Source organism: Gekko japonicus, unplaced genomic scaffold (genome assembly GCF_001447785.1).
Source record: "Gekko japonicus isolate JY-2015 unplaced genomic scaffold, Gekko_japonicus_V1.1 scaffold1563, whole genome shotgun sequence".
Classification (NCBI taxonomy): Eukaryota; Metazoa; Chordata; class Lepidosauria; order Squamata; family Gekkonidae; genus Gekko; species Gekko japonicus.
The window spans coordinates 154186-171206 of record NW_015175405.1 but is presented as its reverse complement, the minus strand read 5'-3'; the positions used below and the strand labels follow the sequence as shown (position 1 = coordinate 171206).

At 48.9% G+C, this 17021-nt stretch overlaps 1 pseudogene; it reads right to left on the bottom strand.

The window, feature by feature from the left end:
• The window catches only part of LOC107122596, a 29873-nt pseudogene that overhangs the window by 3744 nt on the left and 9108 nt on the right, over nucleotides 1-17021 (bottom strand).

Sequence of the window (17021 nt, the reverse complement as noted above, 5' to 3'; positions counted from 1 at the left end):
CCTTCGCAGGGTCCCCCTGGCTGGGGTCCTCCTTCACCCCCCCGCCCGGGCTCCAGACGAGCGCCCTGTGCGTGCCTCCCCGCCGCAGCAGCCCGGACTCCGGCAGGCAGCCGGCTGGCTCGCCAATCCCGCAGCGCCTGGCTCCCACCTACACCACAGCCCGCCCTCGCTGCCGCTTCCACCCCCAGCAGGGCAGATGGCAGCCCGCCCTCGGCCTGCGGGGCTGTAGTCTGGCTCGCCCGCAGAGGGGCGCGGCGTGCGGTGCCTCGGCCGCAGAGGGGCGCGGAGTGCGGTGCGGCAGCTCTCCTCTGGTGGGCCGGGATGCTGCTGGCCCGCTCGGGCTGTTGCTGCGCCCGAGCCCGGCGGCCCCGCCGCTGGCCATGAACGGCTATGGTTCGTCCTACTTGTACATGGGCGGCCTGGTGGCCCAGGAGCCCAGCAAGGGCGAGGCGCACTTGCAGTCCGGCCATGGCGCATGGGTGGGGGGTGGGGCTGGGCGCAGTTTGGCGCCCCTGAGCGAGCCGGCCCTGCCTGTGAGGTAGGTGGGGCTGAGAGAGCTCTGACAGAAATTGCTCTTTTTTAAGAACAGATGTGCCAGAACTATGGCTTGCCCAAGGTCACTATCGACCTCTGAGGAAGGCCTATGTAGGCCGAAACACGTCAGGTCAGATTTATCAGCCCTTGTGTTTTATCGTTTGTTATTTATACATAACGTGTGATTGGGCCCTTATATAATTTTAAAATTTGTGATTAATATATATATATATATGTATTTTTAATATATTTCCTTCATTAAGATTTAATATTGGCCCCCTTTCTTGCATTTGACTAACCTTTGTCAGGTTCTGGATTCTTGCCCAAGGTCACACCAGCAGATGCATGTGGAGGAGTGGGGAATCAAACCCGGCTCTCCCAGATTAGAGTCCGTGCTCCTAACCACAACACCAAACTGGCTCCAACTGCAGCAACTGCAGGAGCAAAAGCCCCCTTGAGAGAAAGGGGGACCCAGACTGTCCCTTGCTCATCTCCCCTACCTGGACTGGAGGTTCAGCAACTGTTTCCATATTTCTATAAAATGGATTGCTCAAAACCGTTTCTTCACCACCTGAGAGAGAAAGAGAGACAAAGGAGGAAGGAAGGGTGTCAGCCTAAACTTCCTAGTTCATTTGCTTGTTCAGATCCTTCATCCCCTTCACAGAGCTACGAAACTTTGCCCTGTATCCACTCAGGAAAATTTGTCATGGATTTTAGTAAATTGTGAGATATGCCGATGAGCATGGGGTGTGTGTCTGTGTAATACATTCTGGCGACCAGTGTTCCCTCTAAGCTGAGTTAGTGTGAGCTAGCTCACAGTTTTTTGGCCTCCGGCTCACACATTTTTATCTTCGCTCAGGAAGGAGGGCTCCAGAACAGACTGATTTATGCCATAGCCAAATCGCTCGCCCACAACTTTAATGCCAGCAGCTCACAAAGTAGGATTTTTGCTCACAAGACTCCACGGCTTAGAGGGAGCATTGCTGGCGACATTTTTCAGACTTGAAATGTTCCCTCTGAGGAGCTCGAATACGTGACAACATCCCTGGCCCAGTACCCTCTTTGTGACTGTGGCCCGCTGGGCGTCCCAGGAGCACAGAAACCAAACTATTGGCCTCTGGCAACAGGTTTTAGGAGGCAGGCTGCCTCAGAACGTGGTCTGCATCTGTGTGTGTGTGTGAAGTGGCATCAAGTCCCAGCCGACTTACGGTGACCCCACAGCTATTCAAGGCGAGAGACGTCCAGAGGTGGCCTGCCATTGCCTGCCTCTGCATAGCAACCCTGGACTTCTCCGGTGGTCTCCAGGGCTATTTTTGGGCAGGAACGCACAGGAATGGAGTTCTGGTTGGCTCCCGAGTTGGCCACACCCAGCAGGAGCTCATTAGCATAACAGGCCACACCCAACAGCAGAAACTCATTGGGATTGGCTACATTAGGGGTGTGTGGCCTAACATGCAAAGGAGTTCCTGCTCCAAAAAAAAGCCCTGGCTTTTGACAACAAACAAGGTAAATGGAATAAGAAGCAAAAGGTGGGTGTGGCTGGATGACCACACTTCTGGTAACATGGGGGTGCGGCCTAATGTGCTAATGAGTTGTGCTGTCAGGGGTGTGACCTAATAAGCAAATTAATTTCTGCGGTTGGGTGTGGCCTATTATGCTAATGAGTTCCTGCTGGGCTTTTTCTACAAAAAGAGCCCATCCAAGTACGAACCGGGGTTGACCCTGCTTAGCTTCCGAGATCGGATGAGACTGGGCTAGTCTGGCCCATCCAGGTCAGGAGAACAGGGGAGATGCCATTTATTCCCCGTGGGTAACAGCCGCACCCACATTGGTCTTCCTTTCCTTTTTTAAAGCCACCTCGAGTCCTTCTAGGAGCTGCGGTGGCTCAAGTGGTTAAGACGCTGAACTGCAGGCTGTGGAAGGTCGGTAGTTCAGCAGTTCGAGACCTGAGTGTGCCGCATGACTGAGTGAGCTCCCGTCTCTAGTTCCAGCTCCTGCCAACCTAGCAGTTTGAAATTGAAAGCAAGACATTGCAAGTAGATAAATAGGTACCACTTCGGTGGGAAGGTCGCAGTGTTCCGTGCGCCTTGGTGTTTAGTCATGCCGGCCACATGACCACGGAAACGTCTTCGGACAGCGCTGGCTCTTCCGCTTGGAAACAGAGATGAGCACCGCAACCCTAGAGTCGGACTCGACTGGCTTTCGAGCAAGGGAAACCTTTACCTTTACGAGTCCTTCTAATGGAAGGAAGGTAAGATACGAAGACTTTAATTCATGTGAAGAAGAATGGACTCGCCTTCCACGGATCTGTCCACTCCCCCTTCAAGTGAGCGGCCATCACTACACCCTGCGGCACGAAGTCCCAGAAGACCGCTCTGCGTAGTGAGCAGAAGCGCTTCCTCTCTCTCCTCCTACCCATCTGGGCAGGAGGCACCCTTACCACTCGACAGGGCCTCTCGGGCATGCTCCTGGGCCTGCAGCCTCTGACTTTCCTCTGGCGGTGCTTCCACCTTCACTGATCGTCTCCACATCTGAAACAGTAAGGAGGACTATTGTGTGTTATTTATTTATTTGTTGGTTTGATTTGTGCCCTGCCCTCCCTGATAAGGCAAGCTCAGGGCGGCTTACACAAAATAACAGGAAATAAAGCAACACTATAAACATTAGTATGAAACACACAACATAGTTACTAAGACCAATTTACATGGCGATGGCGGTACAATAGTGACCAAGTGCACAATAAATGTACAGTCAGCGGTGGATTCCACTATCGGCAGGCTCAGGCTGGAAATAATATTGGCACAGGGCGTGGATGGCTAAATGCAGCTCCTTACCTAAACGCCTGGCGGAAGAGCTCCATTTTCGAGGCCCTGCGGAACTGTGAAAGGTCCCTCGGGGCCCTGATCTCTTCCGGAAGCTCATTCCACCAAGTTGGAGCCACCAGTGAAAAAGCCCTGGCCCTGGTCAATGCCAGCCTGGCGTCCTTAGGGCCAGGGAGGGTCAAATGATTTTGAGAGCCTGACTGTAGTGCTCTCTGGGGGAAATGTGGGGAAAGATGGTCCCTCAGGTAGGTAGGTCCCTGACCATAAACGGCTTTAAAGGTAAGCACCAGCACCTTGAAGCAAATTTGGTACGCTATAGGTAGCCAGTGCAGTGCTTTCAGTGCAGGTTGGATGTGCTCCCACGTGGGGAGTCCCAGCAACAGCCTGGCTGCCGCGTTCAAGGGCAGCCCCATGTAGAGAGCGTTATAGTAGTCTAATCTTGAGGTGACCATAGCATGGATCACTGTTGCCGAGTCATTGCATTCGAGAAAGGGAACCAACTGCCTAATCATCCGAAGATGGTAAAAGGCCGACTTAGCAGTGGCTGCTACCTGGGCCTCCATCATTAGAGAGGTATCCAGGAGCACTCCCAAACTTCTTACCTCCAACGTTGGGACCAACGGCGCCCCACCAAAGGACAGGAGTGGGATCCCTAACCCCAGTCCGCCCCGACTCAAGCACAGGACCTCCATCTTCATCGGATTCAATTTCAGTTGGCTCCATCTAAGCCAGCCAGTCATGGCCTGCAATGCCAGGTCCAGATCTCCTGGGCTGGAGTCTGACTGGCCGCCCAACAACAGATATATCCGGGTGTCATCCGAATACTGGTGACAACCCAACCCATGCCTCCAGGCAATCTGGGCAAGGGGGGCGTATAGATGTTGAATAGCATCGGGGAAAGTACCGCCCCTTGTGATACTCTGCAAACTAGCGGGTGCCTTCGGGATAGCTTTTCTCCTAGTGACACCCTTTGTCCCCGACCTTGAAGGAACGAGGAAAGCCACTGCAAGGCAGACCCCTGAATCCCAACTAGTAAGGGAAGTAATGGAACAGGCTGAGGGAACGAATCCTGCCCCACTCCCAGACTCGTCCCTGCATCGATCAGCAGAGCTGGTTTAACCGCAGGGCCAGCAATCAGGGTTGGGTTTTGTTCCTAGCTAAGTGAGTTCTCTAGAGGTATAAATTTCTGGCAAGGAAGCCTTAGGATAAGGTTGCTGCTTGAAGTGAGTGAATGAAAACCCCTCACCTGTTCTGCCTGCCTCTTCTCCTCTGCCTGACTCAGGAGGAAGCCTTCGGCCAGGGCCACCGCCTGGGAACTGGTCTCCGGCCCACATCCTCTCACCCAGCTCTGCATTTCCTGGGGCAGGATAGTCAGGAACTGCTCCAGGATCACCAGGTCCAGAATCTGCTTCTTGGAGTGCCTCTCTGGCTTCAGCCAGTGGTTGCAAAGTCCATGGAGCTGGCTGCAAATTTCTCGGGGCCCATCAGCCTCATGGTAACAGAACTGCCGGAAGCATCGGCTGCATAGATCTGTGGTCAAAGTCTCCTGAGCCAAGGTCTCTGGCACAGCTTTTCCCCAAAATTCAGCACCACTCCCTGCTTGGATGGGATGGGGACCTTTCCTCGACCTCTGACCAGTTCCTTCTTGGTCCTGCTCTTCCATCTCCTTCCCCTTTCTCTTGGGTTGCCTCTGACTGTGGAAAGACACTCTTATCCACTTGCCTATGAAGAAGGAGAGGGAAAGATATCAAAAAAGGCAGAAAGAAACCAAAAGAGCATGGAGCTACATCACTGACCCTGGTCAAGAGACATCTAGGAATTGTCCTGGTGGATCAGAAGGAGAGTCCTTGTTGTAGTTTGCACATCAGGACTAACGTCATTGTGCTATATTACATATCACGTTTTTAAAAGTATGCCCGGTTGGTCCTTCAGGAAAATAAACCATCTCTATTTAGCTCCTTACAGATCAGTTGCAGATATTATGATCTTGGCCTCTCCGTTAACCGTGTATCAGCCTTTCCTGGGGGCTCTGTGTCTCAGTGTAAACTGGTGTCTGGAACAAAGTGCTGCGAACTGCTTAACCACTGCAGATAATCCTCCAGTTTGGTGAGCCAGTTTGGTGTAGTGGTTAAGTGCGTGGACTCTAATCTGGGAGAACCGGGTTTGATTCCCCACTCCTCCACTTGCACCTGCTGGATGACCTTGGGCAAGCCGTAGTTCTGATAAGAGCTGTCCTTGAAAAAAGAGCAGTTTCTGTCAAGAGCTCTCTCAGCCCCACCTACCTCACAGGGTGTCTGTTGTGGGGAGGGGAAGGGAAAGGAGTTTGTAAGCCGCTCTGAGACACCTTTGGGTAGTGAAGGGCGGGGTATAAATCCAATCTCTTCTTCTTCCATAGGCGGATGTATCTGGCAATAGCTCTGTCCAAGCAGCCAGCAGAGGGGAAGGGGCAAATGGGTGTCCAGTCTCTCCAGGTCAGGGCAGAGGGGCTGCCTGGATGAACGGGAGCAGGGAGAGGCAGGGAACCCCCAGATGTGTGTTTGTGCGTGGGGGGGGGGGAACACTGGCCAAAGTGTCTGGCATGTGAGGCCGCCAGTTGGCATGAATGATTCCTGAGCTTCCCTACGACCATCTGGGCTGCGAATTCGTTTATATTTAGTTTTCCTTACCAAACTCAGATCCGCCTCTCTGCCCCTACAAGTGTCACCAAGGCGGTTAACAAATTAAAAGTATGCACAAGAAAATCCCATTTTAAAACTCTTTCACACACACACACACACAGCCCCCCCCAACATACACTGTATCAGCATTCCTCTCTTACGGGAATGAAACGCTTCTCTCCCTCCCCCATGACCTACCTGTGAGTAAACCTTCCCAGGATCCGGCTGCAAGAAGGCTTTCCCCTCCTGTTGCAGATCTGCAGCCCTCCCCGTCCCCTTTCCCAATCCAGTCGACCACCCCCACCCCTTTCCTCTTTTCCGCCCCTCCTTGTTCGGCCTCTCTAGCAAACAGGCTCGCTTTGTTTAACCCTTTCAGTGCTGCAGAGAAAGGGAAAATGCGTCCTGCCCTCTCCAAGGGGAGCTTCAGCCCGGCTGCCGTCCGCGACGCCTCTTGCAGCTCGATGGGGCTGCTCTGGAGTAACCCTGCGCACGGTGCTGCGCTCCTGGAGTGTCCCCCGCTGACTGTTCAGCCGTCTCAGAAATATGGGGCGTTGGAGCAGACAAAAAGAACATGATGAAGGGCAAACTGAAGCAAGCTCACGCCAAGCGGTCCGGATCGGGTCTCCTCGGAATCCTCCCCGGTATTCAAGGGGGCTTACTCCCAGGAAAGTGATGTTAGATGTTGTGGCTTCACTCTACCAAAACCCATGTTAAGCTTGAGACCTCAGCCGGATTCCAATCTGAACAACACCATTGGCCGAAGCAATGTCTGTAACCTATAAAATGTAAGAGTCTGTGCTGGAGGGAAGACCAATGATTGGATGTTATCTTAACAATGTGATTGGATGTTAACTTTGTAAGGGCTTGGCTACACCAGCCCGGGAGAATTTAAAAGGAGCTATGCTCCACTTGTGTGTGGAGTTGTTGTGTCCTCTGATGCTGTGTGATCTTTTGGAAGTTCTCCTTCTTAATAAAGTTGAATCACTTGTTACTTACTTCGTTGTTGAGTTGCATACTTAACATTAGACGTGGGTTAAAATCTGCATTCCTGTGACACCTTCCCTCTTTCTCCAAACCAACTGGCCTGCGAGCCCACTTCTCCTCTCCCTGTGGGGGAGGGGGTCCTTTTGGGAGCCTGCCCTATCCCAGAGGGTCGCCACCATGCTCCCTCTAAGCCAGGGGTGTTGAACATATTTGTTATGAGGACCAGATCTGACATAAACTAGACCTTGTTGGGCGGGCCATGTGTGACATAAAATGTAATGCCAGGTAGTAGAGATATAAACTTTATAAAGGACACAAACACAACGGGTTTTTTTTAACTTAAAATAAAAACATGCTTAAAACATTAGCTCTGTAGCCTGCAAACCTACTTTTGATTTATTGACATTCACCACAGAAATCTCATGCTCAAAGAGTTCTGAGTCTAGGACCCAGGTTAAAACATGAAATGGCTGAGTGATTAAGAGAGTCTGGAGAAGAAAGCTATGATGCAGCAGCAGCAGAACTGGAAGCAAGAGATGGCCAGCTCCACTGCAGGCCTGATGGAAGCCCTCTGGGGCCTGATCCGGCCCCTGGGCCACATGTTTGACACCCCTGCTCTAAGCTCTGGGATCTTGTGAGCAAAAAAATCTACTTTGTGAGTCACTGGCATTAAAGTTGTGAATGAGTGATTTGCACAAATTAGTTTGCTCTGGAGCCATCCCTTTCTGAGCTCACACAAAACTGTGTGAGTTGGAGGCTAAAAACTGTCAGCTAGCTCACACTAACTCAGCTTAGAGGGAACACTGGTTGCCACTGCACCACCTGCCTGGGAAATGCCTGGAGGTTTGGCCCTTACCTCAGAGGTTTTGGGGGATATTCACATTAATATTTTCAGGTGGGGGTGGTCAAAGGAAGGGCATTCCTTCCATCACTGTTCCAATATACCCTGTTTCCCCGAAAATAAGACCTACCCCAAAAGTAAGCCCTAGCAGGATTTCTATGCATTTGTGGTATAAGCCCTAATGTGTCTTCTTGAGAAAAAATAAATATAAGACAGTGTCTTATTTTCGGGGAAACACGGTAGTAGATGGTTTTGTTGTTGTTGTTCAGTTGCAGAGTCAAGTCCGACTATTTGCAACCCCATGGACCACATCTCGCCAGGCCCTCCTGTCTTCTGTTGTCCTCCGGAGTTTGCTCAGCTTCATGTTCGTTGCATCTATGACACTGTCTAACCATCTCATCCTTTGCCGTCCCCTTCTTCTTTTACCTTCAGTCTTTCCCAGCATCAGGGTCTTCTCCAGGGAGTGCTCCCTTCTCATTTGGTGGCCAAAGTATTTGAGCTTCAGTTTCATTATCTGGCCTTCCAGGGAACAGTCAGGGTTGATTTCTTTTAGGACTGACTGATTTGATCTCCTGGCAGTCCAAGGAACTCCCAAGAGTCTTCTCCAGCACCATAATTCAAAATAATCTATTCTTCGCACACAGCCTTCCTTATGGTCCAACTCTCGCAGCCATATATTACTACCGAGAATACCATTGCTTCGACCATACTGACTTTTGTTGGCAGGGTGATGTCTTTAGGCTGGTGTGTGTGTGGAGGGGTATTCATGGGCACTGGCACCTTTTGAAGGGTGCTCTGCTAGGTTCTGAGAGGGGAATTGATGGAAAGCAGGGCAACTTTATATATGAGTACTAAACCTCCTGGGTTTTAAAGAAGAAAAGCACTGGGTTTAGGGGTTCTCCTTATGCATGGGACACAATTTTGTGCAGTTTGGTTGCAGGAGATGCCAGATGCAGAGGGTCACGGTCCAGCTGAACCATATTCTATGGGCTTAGCAAGATGGCAAAGGGGCGGAAACCTGTCTGCTCACTGGATTCCATGTGGATCCCTTCTCAGAAGCAGGGTGCTAGTACAGATGGCTTGGGAGACTCCTTTCTGTGGGAATTTGACAGTCTCAGCCTGCTGTTCAGCCAGGAACACCTCCGTACCAGTGGGCTGGATTTACATACAACTGTATGGCTTCCAGTTCAGGAACATATTTGAGCAAGCAATCCAAATAAGGGAAGAAATGGTGCTTCTTTGTCATTCCTATTAAATCCCACTTTCAGAGTCCCCCCCAAAGCTATTTCAGGCTCCAAAAGCTTCTTTTCAGTCTTCAGTAGAGTTTTGGCAATTTTTATTTATTATTTGATTTATACCCCACCTTAATTTGTCACCCCACCTTAAAGAAAAGGATGCTGTTAGTTATCTTTATGCTTGAGAGGAGACAGATGGAGTGTAACAGGGTCTCAGTTAATTACTCTCAGCACCCCACAATTAAGAAGGGTACGTTCACACATCAGTCTGCAGTTCTGATCTATTTATTTGCTTCATTATGTCCATCCCCCACCCCGAATTAAATCCACACAAATGGTGGCCATATAAACTAAGCCTGTTATTCCTGTTTGGTCCTTGCATCTGTTAAACATCTTCATTATGTCGAAGGCTAATTGGTTGCTCACCCCTGCACCTAATATGTATGGAATGGTAACTTCCATTTCACTGTATCTAAGAAGAGTACATGCACACAAAAGCTTGTACCTTGAGTAATACTTTGTTGGTCTCAAAGGTGCCACCGGACTCGAATTTTGTTCTTTTATAAAAGTGTGAAATTAAAGTTATCAGGAAAAATATATCTTCCACCAGTAGATGACACTGCAGGACTACTTTTAAAAAAACATCTGCAGAAAGGTGAATTTCCACTGGGCAAAGGGGTCCTCGAGGGAACACTTCTGGGTAGTAGTGTGTGTGTGAACAAGATCTTGGGATACAGGTGGACTGCAACGCTCCCTCTAAGCTGTGGAGTCTTGTGAGCAAAAATTCTGCTTTGTGAGCTCCTGGCATTAAAGTTGTGAGCAAGTGATTTGGCTACTACATAAATTAGTTTGCTCTGGAGCTGTCCTTCCTGAGCGAAGACAAAAATGTGTGAGCTGGAGGCTAAAAAAACTGTGAGCTAGCTCACACTAACTCAGCTTAGAGGGAACACTAGTGGACTGTAAGCTAAATATGAGCAGTCAGTGTGATGCAGTGGCAAAAAAGGCTAACGCGGTCTTGCAATGTATCAACAGAGGTATAACATCCAGAATGCAAGATGTCATGGTCCCTCTGTACATGGCATCTGTCAGGACACACCGTGTGCAGTTCTGGAAGCCTCACTTAAAAAAAGATGTGGACAGAATGGGGAGTGGGTGCAAAGGAGGGCAGCAAAGATGATCAGGGGCCTGGAGACCAAGCCCTATGAGGAAAGGCTGAGGGACTTGGGAATGTTCAGTCTGGAGAAAGGGAAGTTGAGGGGAGGGCATGATGGCTCTCTTGCAGTATTTGAAGGGCTGTCACTTAGAGAAGGGCAGGGAGCTGTTCCCATTGGCACAGAGGACTGGACTCATGATAATGGGTAAATTACAGGCAGAAAAATACCAGCTGGATATTAGAAACATTTTTTTTTACACTACAAGTAGTTCAGCAATGGAATTGGCTGCCTAAGGAGGTGGAGAGCTCTCCCTCTCTGTGAGTCTTATAGCAGTGTCTGGACAAACACTTGTCAGGGATGCTGTAGGTTGATCCTGCGTTGAGCTGGAGGTTGTACTAGATGGCCTGTATGGCTCCTTCCAACTCTGATGATTCTCCAACAAAATTTAATGGTTGTTATTTTCATGCCCTGGAAAATCAGTTTTCTAATTCCAGGAACAGGCAACTCAGTGGGGCTGGCAAAGCAGTCTCTTCATGCCTAGAGACAGGAGCCAAAAGGAGATTTTGGAAGTGGGATGGTCCCACAGGAGTCCTAGGCAATGTTCCCTCTAAGCTGTGAAGTTTTGTGAGGAAAAATTCTACTTTGTGAGCTACTGGCTGGCATTAAAGCTGTGAGCGAGTGATTTGGCTACTGCATAAATCAGTTTGCTCTGGAGCCATCCTTCCTGAGCTCAAACAAAAATGTGTGTGCCGGAGGCTAAAAAACTGTGAGCTAGCTCACACTAACTCAGCTTAGAAGAAACACCGGTCCTAGGCTATGTAACAGCCCTGCCTATGGCTGATCCCTTTTTCTTACACTGCTGCTGTAGTTGGACATATCTTCTGCTCCAGAGGAATCCTGTGTATCATAGCGAGCAAACGACTCTTTCCAGGAGAGCAGATTAAAAAATCCACACACACCCCGCACAATTCACCAGGGAATCACGTTGCTTTTAAGCCTCTACAGGACAGGAGCTTACATGGAGGCCCAGAGATGTTAGGGACCCTCCTTTATCTCAAACTGGGGGGGGGGTGTCTTCGCGGGGCCAGCTCTATCCCTCCCCCCTTCAGGGCTCTCTCCAGACATCCAGAACTATGCCTCTATCCTCTGTCCTCCCCCCCCCCTTCAGGGCTCTCACCAGACATTCAGAATTCTGCCTTTAACAAGGAGAAACTCCAGTGCGCCAGGCTCCTGGGCTTTTAACAGGAGGTTTTATCTGCAGACATCAGGAAGGCAGTCTGTTCTGGGCAGGGGTCATTTCCTGCAGGAGTGGAGCTCCGGCAGTAAGGAGCCCAGGGGGCGGGCACATGCAACAAGCCCCGCCCCCTGCTCCCAGCAGCCCTCAGTTGGGCCATGAGGAGCAAGAAGCAGCCAGGTAAGTTGCAGAGCGGGCCCCCCCGCCCGCCTTCAGGTACAAGCTCTCCCTCCTCTGTGAGGGCAAATCTGCACATTCCCCCCCTCCATAGCTAGCAATCCAAAAGAGTCCAGTGGCACCTTTAAGAGCCAAGTTTTATTCAGGTACAAGCTCTTCCACCTCTGCGAGGACATCGCCCCGTTCCCCCCCCCCCCCATAAGCTAGCAATCCAAAACAGTCCAGTGGAGCCTGAGCGGTGGGTGATGCCTTCTGACACACTCTGAGAGATGTCAGAGGGTGTGGCATATGCAAATGAGTTATGCTAATAAGTTATGCTAATGAGCTCCTGCACCTCTTTTTCTATGAAATGACCCCGGTTCCAGGTCCGGAAGGGAAACCTGATCTACACCCGCTCTTTTCTGGAAATCCCGCCCCAGTTCCAAGGGCCACAATCCAGAATTGGCACGCCACCTTCCCTGGGAAGCAAGGAGCTACTCTGACCTCCTCCTTCCTGGCCCTACCCTTGCGGGGCTGCTCAGCCTGAGGGAGCTTCTCCACCCCCTTCCCTGCCCTGCGGCTCTTTACCCCTCCAGGCGTCCCTCAGTCGGGCTCCAGCCTCATCCCCCCAGCTCTCCTTCAAGGAAAACTGGATCCCAATAGGAAAAAGTTGGAGGGCTCCGGTATTTGTTTCCTCCCTGATAACTATATTTTTATATAGCTGCTCAGTTACTTCTGCATCTTGACTCTCATTGGCACTTCCTGGCAACACCCTTCTCACCCTCATCCGATATATAGTGGTTGGTGACCAACGTACCTGAGGAAGTGTGCGTGCGCACGGAAGCTTATACCCAGAATAAAACTTTGTGGGTCTTAAAGGTGCCGCTGGACTCAGACTTTGTTCTGTTTCTTCCCTAGGAACGGCATCCCTGCCTGCTGCTTAACCCTTTACTAGCTCTTATGGACAGAGAGGGGGAAAAAAGGACTCATTTAATGACTTAAAACAAAATTAAGAAAACAATTAAATGTGCATTTAGAGACCCTTTCTAGCCAATGCATTCTGCTGCCTAATCCTACAGGTGCAATGTCTGGCTGTGGTTGGCTCAGTGGGGCTGGCACTCTGCTCACGCTCAAAAGGCATTGCCAGCTAATGGTAAACTAGGCTGAAAACAAAAGGGAGTAAAATGCTACCCCAAAAAGGTCAGGAAAAACTCACACCCAATGCTTACAAAAGACTCTTAAGCCCCCCAGAAAATAAGTGAACTCTCCAACTGAGGCATGAACGTCTTGACAGTGTCCCTTGGGGTTGCCAAGCAACGCCAAAGTGGCAGCCAAGATCTTACCTGAACAACATTCATTACATGTGTAAAACTGCCCAATTGACCCAATATTGGCAATGACATCTATTCACTATTAATTTTATGAAACAATAAATATAAGTGGGATGTTTTGGCCACAAAAATGAATCATTGGGGGAAATTTCCCAGCCCACATCTTTCCTTTCAACCTTCTTGAAGTGTGCAGTCCAAAAGAGATTTTACTTACTTGGCCCTAGAAGGGAATGACTCTGCTCAGTCTTGCTCCGTGATTAGTCCAGTTCTGGGGTAAGCCATGGAGCCAGACTCCTGTTTGAAGGAGGAAGAGGACACTGGAAAGTCCAGTGCTCAAGGAGTGTCACATTCCAGACCTGATCAGAAACTCCAGCAGAGATACCGTTCAGACTCTCAGATTCTCCTAGAACATTCCAGAATCCAAAGCATGGAGGATGAGAGGTCTCTGGGACCCTGTGGCACTTATCAAGCATGAGTCCCTCAACCCCACTTTGGGGACCAATCAGACAGATTGGGCCAGAACCACCACAGGACGATGCCCACAATGGCCATCTTGGTGACTTGGCAGCGAAGGATACCACCACCTACAGTATCGATGGAGAGTCAGCACAGACACGCTCCACCTTTCTCCCTTTTCCAGATTAGGTCTACCCTCATGGCCAACTGAAGCACTTACCATTCCAGAACCCTGCCTGGAAAATGGACCAAGAAGGAACACACACCCAGATGCTCCTACTAGATGCACTGACACAAGTACTCTGTTTATTAGATCTGTTTTCTCCAATAAATGGGAGGTTTCTATGCGTCTCCTCAAAAATGAAGAAGAGTGTGGCGTGTCTTTTTTTAAAAAAAAATGTGTCTAAAGCTGCAGAAAGAAATCCTTTGCAGATGTCTGAGACCGGCTCCTCATGCCACGACTGATCCCCCTGAATGAATCTTCCCACATTCAGGATGTGTACCTGTTATGTTCAAGAGCCAGAGTGTTGAGTTGTGACCAGTGTTCCCTCTAAGCTGAGTTAGTGTGAGCTAGCTCACAGTTTCTTAGCCTCCGGCTCACACATTTCTGTCTTAGCTCAGGGAGGATGGCTCCAGGACAAACTAATTTATGCAGTAGCCAATCACTCACTCACAACTTTAATGCCAGTAGCTCACAAGGTAGAATTTTTGCTCACAGGACTCCACAGCTTAGAGGGAACATTGGTTGTGACCTGGAAAATCTGGGCTGAAGTCCACACTTGGCCGGGAAGATCACAGGATAATCTTCAGCCGATCATATTTTCAGACTAACGAACCTTGCAAGGTAGCTGTAAGGACTGAACTTGGGGGCGGGGGGATATACACACCCTTCTTGGAAGAAAAGTGTTTAATAGGTTCGGAAATTTCAGGGCTTCCTTCAGAAATGATACATTTTAGATGGGCTGTGTGCCAAGTATCAGCTTTTTGGTTAATGTAACAATACCACAGTCAAAATTCCAAGTTCTCCCCTGTGTGGATGCCCTGACGTTGAAGGAGAGATGAGCTGATCTTGCAACTCCTGTAAAGGGCGATGAGCTCTCATATTCCATTGGAGAATTAGTTGCTTAGGAAATCAATTGTTTAAGCATTGCTCTTGAAACCCTTTAACCCCAAATATCTCCAGGATACATCCACCCCACCCCCCAATTTTCTTTATTAGGCAAGGAATTAGAAAATACAAACCGTTGAAAATTAACCTCATAGCCGGCGCAAAAACAAGGGCTAATAAAATTTCACCTTCTAGCATTTCTCAACCGTATTACAATATATTAAGCTTAAAGCAAGCCAGATTTCAGATTATGATCTCAGACTGCTTTTAGGAATCTTTGTGTAATTTTTATTTATCTGGCAAAGGGAGCATTGATCCTTGAAAGCTTTATTGTTGCTGCTGTGAAATCAGAGCAGATTTATGGCAACGTGAAAGGGTTTTCAAGGGAAGGACGTTCAATGCCAAATAGGCCGACAGAAGTGGTGTGCCATCACCTGCATCTGTGTCACCACTCCGGTACTGCTTGCAGGTCTCCCATCCAAATACTTACCAGGGCCAATCCTGCTTAGCTTCTGAGATCTGATGGGATTGGGCTAGCCTGTCCTATCCAGGTCAGGGCCTCAAAAGCTTATGCCCTAAAAATCTTGTTGGTCTCTAAATTGTCATTGGACTCAAATCTAGCCATATAAACCCCAGTCACACAAACAGAGAAATGTTACCTAATCTCTTCTGAGAGAGAGTCACACAAACAGAAAAATGTTACCTACTATTCTCAGAGTTCCATCCACTCAAACTGAGAGCCAGTTTGGTGTAGTGGTTAAGTGCGCAGACTCTAATCTGGGATAACCGGGTTTGATTCCCCACTCCTCCACTTGCACCTGGCTGGATGACCTTGGGCAAGCCATGCTTCTGATAAGAGCAGTTTCTGTCAAGAACTCTCTCAGCCCCACCTACCTCACAGGGTGTCAGTTGTGGGGAGGGGAAGGGAAAGGAGTTTGTAAGCCGCTCTGAGACTCCTTTGGGTAGTGAAGGGCGGGGTATAAATCCAATCTCTTCTTCTTCTTCTATCACATCAAGATGTTTACACAGGAAAAACAGCACTCTTATCTTATTCTAAACCTTTTAAACTCAAACATGTAATCATCATCTAGATAAATGATTGCTTCTTAACCACTGGTGAGATAACCAAACAGGTGTGTCTAAAAATACATCTGATATATGTTCATTAACTTTTAAAGCAAGATTAGAAGGTCAAACTTAATTAAAACTCAAGAAATCTAATATTTCAGCAACTGCTTCAATTAACTGTCCAAGATAAAAGAAAAACCTTAGGCAACCAGATTAACCATCCAATAATCCTGGCTCAATCTGCCAACCTCATCCAAACATGCAAGGTCACCAAGAAAACCTGTGATTTAATCAAAATCCTGCCCCCCCCCCCCCAACCTGGAACACATTCTTTCTGCCTTCCCAGAGAGATCTATTTGAGGCTTTATTTATGGCTAAAGCTCCTTCCACAATCTGAGCATTTATACTGTTTCTCCCTTGTTTGAATTTATTTTATTTTCTATGGTTACAGGATGGTTTCTGAGCAGATGCACACTCCCTTCCTATAGTTTTTATGGTTTCAACTCTGTAGTCTAAGGTTGTCGTTAAGGTGTGAAACATGGGGAAGGTCTTGTTACAGTCTGAGAAGCTATGTGGTTTCCCCTCTTGTGGGTTTTTTGATGTTGTTGAAGGTTGGATTTCTGTGTGAATCTCTTTCCACACTCGGAGCATTCGAAAGGTTTCTCCCCTGTGTGGATTCTTTGATGCCGCTGAAGATTGACACTCCAACTGAATCTCTTTCCACACTCCAAGCATTCATAAGGTTCATCCCCTGCGTGGGTTCTTTGGTGCAAAAGGAGCTGTGATCTGCAGTTCAAATACTTTCCACATGGAAAGCATTTGTGTGCCCTCCAATCAGAGAACTTCTTTCCACTCTCTGAGCAGATAAACGACTCCCCTCCTGAATGGTGGGAACTCTCTCTCTGGTGTTGAATAAGGCTTGAATTCTCTGAAAACTTTTTGCCACAGTCAGAGCAGCTATACACTTTCTCTTTTATATGGATTCTTTGGTGTTTCATGAGCTCTTCTCCACAAAGGAAGCTCTTTCCACACTGCAAGCAATTATGGGCCTTCTGTACAGGGTGAGCTTGCAAACTGATATCATAGTGAGTTTGATCTGAGAAATTCAGTCCCCAGTCCGAGCATTTATATGTTTCCTCTGCCATGTAAATTCCTTCATGCAAATCCCCTCCTTGGCAAGGAGTGGGTTTTTCCTTCATCTTCTCTTCATGGCTTCCTTCCCGCCTCTCTGGTCTAGCTCGATCCCGGAAGTTACATTCAGACACTTCTTCCTCGTCTATTTCCAAAGAGAACCCCTCGAATCCCTCAGTTGTCTCCTTGACATCTTTGGCTGGAATAAGGAGAGAGATCCAAATCAGGCACTCTTGATCGACAGGTGTGCATTTTGTTTCATCTGTCAGAGCTTCTCTCCCCACTCCCCACTCCACTCACCACTTTTTCC